This window comes from Lynx canadensis, chromosome D2, assembly GCF_007474595.2.
Source record: "Lynx canadensis isolate LIC74 chromosome D2, mLynCan4.pri.v2, whole genome shotgun sequence".
Classification (NCBI taxonomy): Eukaryota; Metazoa; Chordata; class Mammalia; order Carnivora; family Felidae; genus Lynx; species Lynx canadensis.
In genome coordinates, this window is record NC_044313.2 from 37,688,742 (window position 1) to 37,700,776 (window position 12,035).

Sequence of the window (12,035 nt, forward strand, 5' to 3'; positions counted from 1 at the left end):
AAGGCTGTAGATGCAACATGAGATTAAAGGCTGAACCTCGTCCAGGTCAGGAAATTCCAAGGGCAGTCTCCCAGCTCGGCTCCAGCTCCCTCGGTCACCCCCAGGGTGACTTGTCTGCCAGCTTGCGCGGTGGGATGTCAGGGGACCCATGCGTGCCGCAGGGGCACCCGCACCCTCCGGAACTTCCTGAGGATCTGATGCTCTGATTTCCCAACCGGCTCTTAAGGACATTTCCAGCTCCCTCTCTCGGGACAGCTTCCAGCCAGCCTCCCTCATTGCTGTGTCCTGATGTTTCCTTCTCTAGCCAAACCATTCCCATTGGGTTTATACACTGCTATTTCCCCATCTTTAAGACAACCCTCTGTTGTACTCACTTTGTTCCTTCACCTGCTGCCCTATTTCTTTGCTCCTCTTGGCAGTCAAACTGGTTCACATTGTGTTCCTATATGTGGTTTGCCCCTTGAACACTCTCTGGAGCCCTCGGCAAAAATTCGTGACACCCTCACGGCCAGTGACCCTCGAGTTGCTAAACCCAGGTCGGCGCTTGGCCTCACCTTACAGACGTCAGGGTGACTGAGCTCCCCAGCCCCTGGTCCTCCACACTGTCCTCACCTGCATTCCAGGCTCCCTACCCTGGCCCTGCCACCCCCTGGCCTCCCCTCCACTCCCTCCTGCCTCCCGTCTCATGGCTCAGAAAGTCTCCACATGCTGCCCTGCCCAACCACCTCAAGTTCAGACGGGCACCCAGAGCTTGAACCCCAACCTCCCGGCCTCACCGGGCCTGCTTGCCTCCCCCTTCCTTCTGATGCAAAAACAGCTCTCTTTCCTTACACACACCTCTCATCTGGTCGCCTGCGAAGGAAACCCAGGACCTGACACCTCTGGTCATCTCCCTGCTGCCTCCCACCTGCCCAAACACTCTTATTACCCCCTGAATCCTGTTGAAATGTGCAACTCTTCAAAGACCACACGGCTCCCTTTTGCAGAGCTCAGAGCAGGAGCCCAAATGCTAGCATGACGCCCTCAGCTGCTCTCTCCCTTCCCTCTGCCTCTTGCCCCTCTTGTTCTGTCCCTACAAACCTTGTCTCCTGAGCTCCCACAAAATACATGTCCCCATTTCTAGCTCTGCCCCTGGGGCACCATGGCTCTCCCTTCTTCAAGTCTTATGTCAAATACCTCCTTCCCGGGCACCCCATTTTAAACTGCACCCCTTACCCTGGTACTCTCTATTCCTCCCTGTGTTAGTCAGCTTTTGATGAGTAACAAGCGAGCCCAAAACCTAGTGGCTTAAGAAAACAACATTTGTACGTTGTTATCTCACAGTTTCTATGGGTCAAGGATCGGGTGTGGCTTAGGTGTCCCTCTGGCTCAGGGTCTCTTGTAGGTTTCAGTCAAGCTGTTCGCTGGGCTATGGTCGCCTCAGGGCTGGATCTGCTTCAGGCTGCCTCATGAGGCTGTGGGCAGGAATTGGCTCCTTGTGGGCTGCCCTCAGTCCCTTACACACCGGCCCACCATAGCACTGCTCCAACATCAAAGTGAGCGAGGGAGAGTGGGAGTGCATGTAAGAGACTCCCAGGCATTCGCAACCCGATCTTGGAAGCAACTTCCATCATTCTGCCTGTTCTGTTCATGAGAAGCAACTTAGGGTGCCCGGGTGGCTCAGTTGGTTAAGCATCCGACTCTTGATTTTGGCTCAGGTCATGATCCCAGGGTTGCAGGATCGAGTCCCAATGTCAGGCTCCGTGCTAAGCATGGAACCTGCTGGAGATTCTGTCTCTTCCTCTGTCCACTCCCCCCACCCCACCCCCATTCGCTTGGGCTCTCTCTCTCTCAAAAGAAGCAAGTCCTAGGTCCAGCCCACACTCAAAGGGAGGGCAGAGGGGAATCACACAAGTATGTGAACACCTGGGGGTGTGAATACCTGAAGCCACTTCTGACACTGGCTACCACACTGTTTTTCTTCTCATCTAACATACTATACAGTTGGCTCATGTGTTTTCTTCATGGTCTGTCTCCCCAAGTAGAATGCGAGCTCCCTGTGGGCAGGGCCTTTTTGTGTCGTTGCAGGCTGTACCCCTACCACCTCCAACAGCACCGTCACAGCACAGAGCAGGTGCTGAGTAAATGCTCGTTGGGTAGGTGCTGGTGAACTTCAGGAAGCACTTTACAATGCAGCATGAGTAACGGCCATCCACCCCGAGGGTACTTTCCCTGGGTTACAGAGTGATCTGGTGACAGGCACTGAAGATTGTTCTGTAAAAGTAGGAAAGGCTGGGGCCATCCTGATTACCACAGCCACGGCGGCCAAGAGATCGTAGTCCCACCCCCTCTCTGAGCCTGGGCCTTGCTCCTGGGAAGTGAGACTCAGTCCCAGAGCTTGAACTCATAATCTCAAGGGCTCTGCAATGCAGTTGTGCTAATTTCATTCTTTTAAACTATGTGTTTTAAAATATAAAAATCATAATTTGTTAAAAACATACTTAGGAGACAGTTTGGCATTCTCTGCCAAAGCTTTAAATACACCCAGCGAGTCCAGAGCCTGGAATATTGATTTTTCACTATATTCACACATGAAGGCAAAGACATGTACAAAGGTGTCCAATGCAATTTTGTTGACAGTAGCAGAAGAATGAAAACACTAAATGTCCTCAAGCAGGGCAGCGGTTAAATAAACTGTGGACCAGCCACACAGTGGAATTGCACATGGCTGTAAGGAAGACCAAGGTAAACCAGATGTCCTGCTGTGGGCGCATCACCATCTCGTTCATTCATTCCACCAGTCAATATTTGTTGAGCACCTACTATGTTCCAAGTATTGTTCTAGGCACTAGGGACACAGAAGAAGGAGGTACCTGGCCTCAGAGGTTTACATTATAGTATAAAATCATATACAGGTGCAAACATACATGCAAACAAATACAATAATGAAATATAACAGGGTTCTAAGGAAAGCAAAGCAGGCCAGGGATAGTGTGGGAGCATATGACTAGGAGAGGACTGTTGAGGAGCAACATCTGAGCAGACACCTGGGGAAGTGAGGGAAAGGCCAAAGCATGCAGGACCAGTGTCCCCAAGATACAGGGAACAGCCAGTGCAAAGTCCCCGAGCACAAACACACTTGCTCTACTCTGGGAAGAGCATATCAGGCCAGAGGGGCCCAAGTAGAGTGAGGAGGAGGAGGGTGAGGCCAGGGAAGGTGGGTAAGCTGGGCTGGGGGTGGGAGGACAACCATCCATCAGAGCAGGCTCCACTCACCCCCAGGCTGCAGCCTCGGGTAGGGCAAACTGACACATCAACCCCAGTAGGCGGGGGGCCTCCTCCATGTGACAGGGCCTTGCTATTTTCCAGCGTCACTCTGGGGCTGTGGGGAGGACAGATTAGGAAGGGGTGAGGACAAGGGCAGGAGCCCCAGAGGAAGCCACCATAATGGCCTACAGGGGACATCAGCTTGGACCAAGGTGGCCACGACCAAGGTGAGTGAGTGAGATTCTGAATATGTTCTGAAGAAAGAACCAGCAGAATATGCTGCTGGATCAGATTTGGGGAATGAAAGAAGGAGAGGAGCCATGGGTGACTCTTTGTTTTTTCTTCTGAAACCAGATAAATATGGGAAGGCTGAGGGAGAAGCAAGATGTGGGGGTTGGGAAGGATGCAAATCAAGTTTCTTTTGGATGCGTTCAACTTGAGATGCCTGCTTGATGTCCGTGTGGGAGAGGCCACGGAGGGCAGGCAGCTCGGAAAGCAGACTTCACGGGGAGGAAAGGCTGAGGGAATGGCTGGGCAGCAGTGTCGCCAGCCAGGCCTGGGTGAGGATGCCGGGGAGTGGGTGTGGGTAAGCAGAGGGCCCAGTATGGGGGTCCTTGGGGACACTTTTCACGTTTAGAAATGGCGGTGAGGAAGGCACGCAGATGAGGAAGAGGAGAGCCAGAGGTGGCCGGATGGGGGCAGGTGTCCGGGAAGCCAAGTGAGGGAGGCCTGGGGGAGGGTGGTGGGCACGTCCAGCACTCCCAGGGACTGAGTGGGTGCAGAGGGTCACTGCAGGCCCGGCTGGGTGGAGGCCTTCGGCCTTCAGGCTCCAATAGGGACAGAATCAGGGGAGTGGCGGGGGCCACGAGGAGTGCAGGGGCCAGGAGAGGATGCAGTTAAAGAACGTAACATTGTCAAGGCAAATTTCTGTCAAGGGAGCAGAGAAATAAGAGAGAGGCATGGGGTCTTGGAGCTTGGATTTCCATAGGAGGAGCATCACAGGCTGTTTGCATTCTGAAGGGAATGTTCCAGTAGGCTCAAGACGGGGTGTTGGTGGGAGGGGTGCACAGCCGAAGGACTGGAAAGGTGGACAGGGCAGGTTCAGGAGCCGTGGCTAAGTGCATGGTGCTTCTCCTCCACGGTTCAGGTTTTGCCAGGTGAGTAGGAGAACACAGTATTGTTGGGGTCGGGTGGGGATGTACATGGAGCGTCCTGGTCACGCTCACTTCCCAGGGCCCTTACTCGGGCCCTGCTCTGTGGGTTTGCCGCACCACCACCCTGGGCGGGAGGCACCACTTTGAACCACTTTGAACATGAGGCTTGCAGCTGAGTTACAGGAGCTGGGTGCTCACGAGATGCAGCTGAGGAAGGCTTCCGTAAATGGGCAGGTTCTCCACCAGGGGACCCAGGGATTAGTGACGGGCTGACCTGCAAAAGAACATGGGGGCCGGATCAGGGGTAGGAGAGGCTCCAACTGGTCCAGGATCCCCACCTTTTGAAAAGCTCCACACGTGGCAGGGTTCAGAAAATGCTGACCGGGTAAGTGAAGAGTGGAATCCTTCTCCTTTTCTAGACCCTGGAGATTGCTGACGCCCCTTCCAAGTCTCAAACCCAATGGTTTCAATCAAGAACATGGACATTCAGAGGGAACTTGAGCCAGAGGAAGGAAAGCAGCAGCCCTGCCCACTCCACCCCTTCTCAGCGACCCTGGGGTTCCACTTCCTCCTCCAGTCCTGGCCAGCCTAAGTTGTGGCCACAGGTCAGTCCTCGTTCTGAGAATGACCAGGAGGCCAGAGAGGGCAGCAGCTGCTGACCTAGGACCCCGAGTGTGCCCGGCACTGTGCTAGGCCTTGGGGGAAGACTGAGAGAGGAGACACCCAGCACTCGTGGGCCCGGACCCTTCAACACACATTGCTCCAAGGTAGGTGTTAACCTGTGTGACAGGTAAGGAAGGAGGCCTCAAGTGGACGTGTGAACATTGTCCCCCAACAGGCAGCAGAGGAGCAGGATGTGGGTACAAACTGCTGTCCCAGCACCTTCATTGGCTCCTCCCTCGTGGTGGGTCCCACAGGAGCCCAGCTCAGGGCACAAGTCACTTGCACTGTCCCTTGCATGAGTGTCACAGGTAGAGAAGGGCAAGCTTGATGAGTGTGTAGACCCCACCGAAATCGAATATCCTGGCTGGCAGGAGCTGACCACCGAGGGTCTTCCGCCCCTAACCCCCTGGGCAGGTGATCTCTGGTGGCCCCTACTGGGGAGGAGGCAGCCAGAGCACAGGTCCTGTGTCCCTCTCCACTTGCCCTTGAGCAGAGTGTCTGATCCGGCAACATCACCTCAGGCAGGCCGTGCTGTTACTAATGGAATCACAGCTTGCCAGGCCGAGTGACAAGATTTATAAAATGCCCCAGGCATGACGAATCCTCCCTTTGAGTGGGTCATTTGCTGAAGGAGATTCCGCTGATGACTCATTTCAGACTGGAGAGTCCTGACATCACAGACGGTCATTGCTAAGAGGACTTGAGAGAGGTGCAAGGCTGCTCTGTTCATGCTGATGGACCCATGGGGCCAGAGGGAACACAGTGCCCCATGGGGTATTGACTCAGCCTCACTTCAGTGGCAGTGGGGAGGCATTTTTGGGCTGTGTCCCCAACTCCTAGGGGTGAATCATATTTGGGACCTGCCGCCTTGACCCAGAGTCCCCAGTGTGACCCCTGACCCATGGTGTGGCAGGCTGCATTTTCCAAAAATGACCACAGCAACATTTCTCAGCTACATGTTCTTCCAGAATCTCACCACCCCCATTAAGAGGATTCCATCTCCACTCTCCTTGAAACTGGGTGGGCCTTTGTGACCTTTGTGATGAAAAGAACATGGCAGAGGGGTGCAGGGTGATTTCTGAGGCTCGATCACCCTATGACTTTGACTGCCGTATTCTAAGGCCCCAGATCCCTGCTACGGTGCCAGGTGTCTTTGTTCTGGCCAACAGCTCCAGCAAATGTTGAGGTTCTGGGCTGACACACCGGCAAAAACCTCCACCCTGTGAGGGAGCCCTCGGATGATTCCAGCCCTGCCTGCAAGCCGCCCCAAGCTAAGCTGAGTAAAGCAGAGACAAACATACCAGCCAGCCAAGTGCTGCTCAAATTGCAGACTCGTGGGCAAAAGAAATGACGGTGTTGCTTTAAGACACTCCACTGGCGATGGTTTGCTATTCAGCAATAGATAACGGGAACAGTACCCTGGGTGATCTCTAGGACTTCCAGGGATTTCTCTGTCCCAGGGATGCAGCACTGACTCTGTAGATGACTGAGAGAAGACTCTGGGTGAGCATAGGGCTCCTTGTCCTGGGGGAACTTCCAACTGGAATGGATCTGTGGGAAGAGTGGAGAGCGACATTCAACTGGATCCACCATGCATTGGGTGGGGGGAGGGCAGGGCATGCTCCATGCCTGGAAACTCTGGCTGGGATTTTCTATTCAATGGGGAATGTTTTCATGCTAGCCAGATGCTAGGCATTAGGCTTCCGAATTAGATATTTGGTCATTTTCCCAAAGGTTGTGAAGTCTCTGAATCCCTTCTGTGAACCTGCAGCAAGCTGCGTTCTGGCCTGAAGAGAAATTGCTTATTTTAGGCCTCCACCGAAAAGCAGCGGTAATGGGGCTGCTGTAAGAACAAAAACTGTCACTAAGCTGAGTGGGTCAGTGGGGCTTTAAACAACACGTTGACATTCTCCGGAATAAGCTTCGTCAAGTGAAGGTCTGTGATTTTATTTAAAATACATGTTGTACGATGACGCCTACACCAGTAATTCCCATGACGTTCTTTCTGTTAAAATAACACTGACCCGCTATTTTGTGAAAGGACAAGCAAGGGCTCAGTAGCCTGTTCCCTCCGTCTCTTTGGCTGGATGGTGGTGCCCTAGATGGGTTGCCATGGGGTTCCTGATCAATGTCACCGCCATCGGGGACATTGGGGAACAGAAGATGTCACCAAGATGGTGGGAGATGTGGGCTGTGGCTCCCTGTCTGCTCTGCACCTCAACAGCCCACACACCCAGCAATTCTCTGACGCCCATCCCAGCAACTGTGGACCCAACCTCCTGTTTGAGCCTCCACCCCTAGAATGCACCAGGCAGCCTTCCCCATCAGCGTCTCCTTCTAAACCACTGAGTGTAAATAAATACATTCCAATTTGTGAATCCATAAAAACAAAACAAACTAAAAAATTAAAACCACAAAAAATATCTGAAACACCAACCTCCTCACCAAAATAAAAACAAATAAAAGTAATAGTGTGCTCTGGGGCATCTGGGTGGCTCAGAGGGTTAAGCCTCCAACTTCAGCTCAGGTCTTGATCTCGCGGTTCATGGGTTCAAGCCCCGCATCGGGCTCTGTGCTGACAGCTCGGAGGCTGGAGCCTGCTTCAGATTCTGTGTCTCCCTCTCTTTCTGCCCCTCCCCTGCTCGCACTCTGTCTCTCTCTCAAAAAATAAATACACATTGGGGCGCCTGAGTGGCTCAGTCGGTTAATGGTCTGACTTCGGCTCAGGTCATGATCTCACAGTTTGTGAGTTCGAGTCCCGCGTCGGGCTCTGTGCTGACAGCTCAGAGCCTAGAGCCTGCTTCGGATTCTGTCTCCCTCTCTCTTTGCCCCTCCCCCACTCGCGCTCTGTCTCTCTCTCAAAATAAATAAGCATTAAAGAAAATTTTTAAAAATAAATACACATTAAAAAAAAAGTAATAGTGCTCTAAGTTCATTATCATGAACTTTATCATCTGTATCAGTTTCCTGGGACTGCCACAACAAAGTGGCCCAGACCACAACATACATGCGTTCTCTCACAGTTCTGGAGGCTGGAGGTCTGAAATCAGGGTTGATTCCTTCTGAGGGCCGGGAAGGAAGAATCCATTTGAGGCTTCTCTCCTCAGCTTGTGCCTCTTCACGTCATCCCTCCCTGAGTGTCTCAGCGTCCAAATTTCCCTCTTTTTATAAGGATACTCGTCGTATATGTTTAGGGTCTACCCTAATGACCTCGTTTTAACTTGATTACCTCTGTAAGGACCCTATCTCCAAATAAGGTCACATTCTGAGGCACTGGGGGCTAGGAATCCAACATATGGATTTGGAGAAATACTTTTGAACCCATGACATAATGCGAAGAATAATTTGTGGATTTATGTTTATCTCCTTAGTATGATTCAATACGATACTATGGTAGCCCAGACCAGCCTTGTGGGCAGCGCTGCAGCCACGTCCAATAGGCAGAGGGCAGAGGGCACTACCCTGGAGGCTGGGAGGCCTGCTTTGTTCTATAGCCTTGGCCAGTCTCTCCAAAGGCCTCAGTTTCTCCATCTTTATGATGAGGCTTAGACTGGGTGGTCCCCAGGGGCCTTTCTATGCCTGAGATTATTCAGGGTCACTTGTCCCTAACATTAGACTATAGCATGGGGGCTTTCCCTGGGTTGGCCCAGTGTGAGCATGGGCAGCAGTGTGGGGGGACACACAGGCTCTCTCCTGGGCTGCTCAGTGTGGGGCACACAAAGGAGGCATCAATAGGTCTCCCTGGGAAGGGCCAGGTTCTCATGTCATCAAAAACAGGAAAGCAGGCCTTTCCCCACGATGTTCCTTACTACTAGCCTTGCAGGAATTTTCCTTAAGGAATGTGTGGTCGGAGCTCAGCAGAAACAGAGGGCACATCTGAAGGGCAATGACTACAGTTCAGTGTAAGAGCAGAGGGCTGAGCAGAACATGGTGAGAGGCTGGCACGGTGGGGAGCTGGAATCCCTGATCCCTGACACAAGCTAGGAGTCCAGATCTGGTAGAGCGTAGAGGGAGAGGGACCCCCAAGGGGAGGTGGGGCTTGGCAGAGACGGGCTTGGGGAGAAACCCTCCATCCTCCTTGAATTGGTCTCCTCCAGGGCCTTGTATCAGGAGACAAATGGTAATGTGTTCCTCTATCCCTCAGGAGCAGGTGTGCGAAGGGTGGAGAGCCAGGGAGCCAGCCTATGGGGAGGGGGGTACGGGGGGGGGGGGCAGACACCACTGTGTGAGGCTGGAGCCTGGCTGGCCCTGACGCCACTCGCCCACCTGGCTGCCCAGGTGGGCATATGCACAGTGGGGTAGAATTGAGCTAGTATGGCCCTCACCACGAAGGAGTGCGTATACCTCACCACTCAGCTGGCATGGCAGGCAGGCCAGACTGGCAGCTACAGTGAGCCCTAGCTTAAAGCTTCCCTGCAGAGAAGCACCCCAGGGACTGGCCAAAGGGCTTGGACTTCCATCTCCTGGAGGGAAAGAGTGGACCTCAGCTTAGAGGTAGTGAGAATGAATGGTTGTTTAGGCAAGCGTCAGCTGAACCAAGAGTTTGGAGCAGTAATTCTCACAGAGCAAAGATGGGTGTGTGTGATTGATTACCATTAGGAGGTTCACCAGAGCCCCAGCCCCCTGGGGCAGGGGGGAGGATCCCACTGCTCTGGTCTCAGGCAGCACCTGGCCCTGTCTACCCTGCGCTCTTCTCCTCTGGCGCCTCCTGTAGCCAGGAGGGTTGGGGGTGGGGTGAGTCCTAGTGAAGGGGTGTCATAACCCAGGCCTCCAGAAGCCTGTCAGCCACTGGCCTGGCACTCACCAGAGAGGGAGAGGAAGGGAAAGACAGGAAGGTGAGTGGGCTTAGATGTGTCCCCTGCTCCCAGCAGCCTCCAGGACAGCCATGTGCTCCCCTGGGCTCCTTTCCCCAGCCTGGAGGCAGGAACAGCTGAGTGGCCCCATTTCTCATCCCTATTGATTATGCCACAGAGCCCTACAGCACAGAACGTAAATCATCATCCCCAGGGTATTTAACCCAGGGAGGGTTAGTTGGAGGTGGCATCCCTTATAAGTCCTGCATCCGATGTTTTTATATTAATTCCTATAGTGGCCAGATTAATTTTTATTCCACTGACCGTTATCTCTTCTTCATTGACTAGGAGACATTTCTAAGCAGTGCATATCTCGGTGAGTATCAGTCATTCAGTGGGGTGCTTCCTCTCGCTGCAAGGTTTTCATTAAAGAATGAAAATTCCTTTGTTCCAAAGCCTTAGTCTTTGGAAATAACAATGCACAGGCCAGCCAGAGTCCTTGCTGCTGCTGCCGCCGAAGCGTGCTGTCCTGGAGGGGCCTACGTGCCTCCAACTAAGAGCACAGGATCCCCTGTCCCCCTCTCATCCCTTGGGTTCCCCAGGTCCCCATTGGCCATACACAGGTCCTGAGTCAGCCTTTATCAAATGACCATGGCTTGGCAAAGCCAGTTCTCCTAGAGCTAAGGTCATCAGGATGATGGCAATAGCCATCTTGCTCTACAGACGGGAGAAATGCATTTGCTGTAGATTCCCTGAAGCCTAATACTGTGCAAGGGTCAAGCCACGGATCATGCATTGAATCCAGTCCAACCATGGAAATAAACACCCTATTTGCCTGCACTGTGAAGGTGCTGGGCTCTCCCCATCCCAAGCGGACTCCAAGGGGTCTGAACCTCACATAGGATCCTAGCTGAAGAAATGAGTGTTAGGAAGAAACAGAGCTGGCTGCAAATGCAGGTGGGTCCTTGCAGAGGAACACAGCACATGTGTTCTTGGTGGGCCCCCAGCAAAGCCAGGACCGTGGGCGTAAGTCAGGGGTGGATAGAAGCTAGAAACCAGGAGGTGACACAGGGGAGGTGGAGAGGCCCGCCAAGGACATAGTGCACTGGTCAGAGTGTGTGTGTGTGTGCGCCTTCCACCCTGAGACTGTCACCCACCTCTCTGCCATCCCACTTGCTCTGGAACAATGGATCCCACATTGTGGGCCTGGAACGAGCAGCACTGGCAGCTCCTGGGAAGTGGTTATGAGTACAGTCTCTCACCCCCACCCATGTCCAGAGTCGGAACCCAGGGGGGCAGGCCACATTGTGTTTGATCAGCCCCCCACCAGAGTTTGGGAACCAGGAAAAATGTGGCACGAGGGCTCCAGAGAAAGAACACCTGGGCTTGCACTTGAGTGACCTCACCTGTAAAGTGGGACACTGTTACCACTTGAGCAGGTGCTGTAACCCTGAGTGAGTTGGAGGTTCCAGGTCAGGGCTGCCTACAGGTAGTTTCTCAATAGCGACCTGTGAGCCATTCTTATTCAGGCCCCTCTGGGGCTTGCTTCTTTCTCTAGGAGAGATGATTCAGCCTCACCACCCCCTCTGCCCCAAAGATTTACCTCCCAGAGCATCTTATTCAGAGGTCAGACATGCGTAATCAAACCCTAAACCTCTAGGATTTGGAGAATGCTGATAAGTTACAGATGTAAATAGGTAACGAGCCAACACCCCAATCCAAGCCTGGGTGTCAGCCTGGGAAATAAAACAGAGGTCATTGCCTTCTGCCCCACACAGGCAAGGTCACAAGAGCCCTCAAAGATTATACATAGTTTATGGGCTGCTTTCAGTCTGTGGGCAGCTGCTTCCAAGACATAACTGAGAAAAAACAAAAGGGTTGTAAATGGTGCTAAGAAATCAGCTGCATCCAAGTGCCTGGATCCTGCAAGGAAATAAATTATGAGGCAGGAGTAAAGCTTTAGAAGATCGTGGGTACTTTGTCTAATCTGTTCTCATCTACCCATTAGATGGACTCCTGATCGGGGTCTTGGAAGGTCCCAGGGGCTGAGGAGGTGAGTTCAAGGCCCTGGTAGGGGAAGGTGACCCTTGGGGTGGGGGGAGGGACCCAGACCCCAGCCTCTCAACATCCACCTCCCTGTCCATTCACTGCCCGAGACAGCCAGGACAGAGCTACCAGG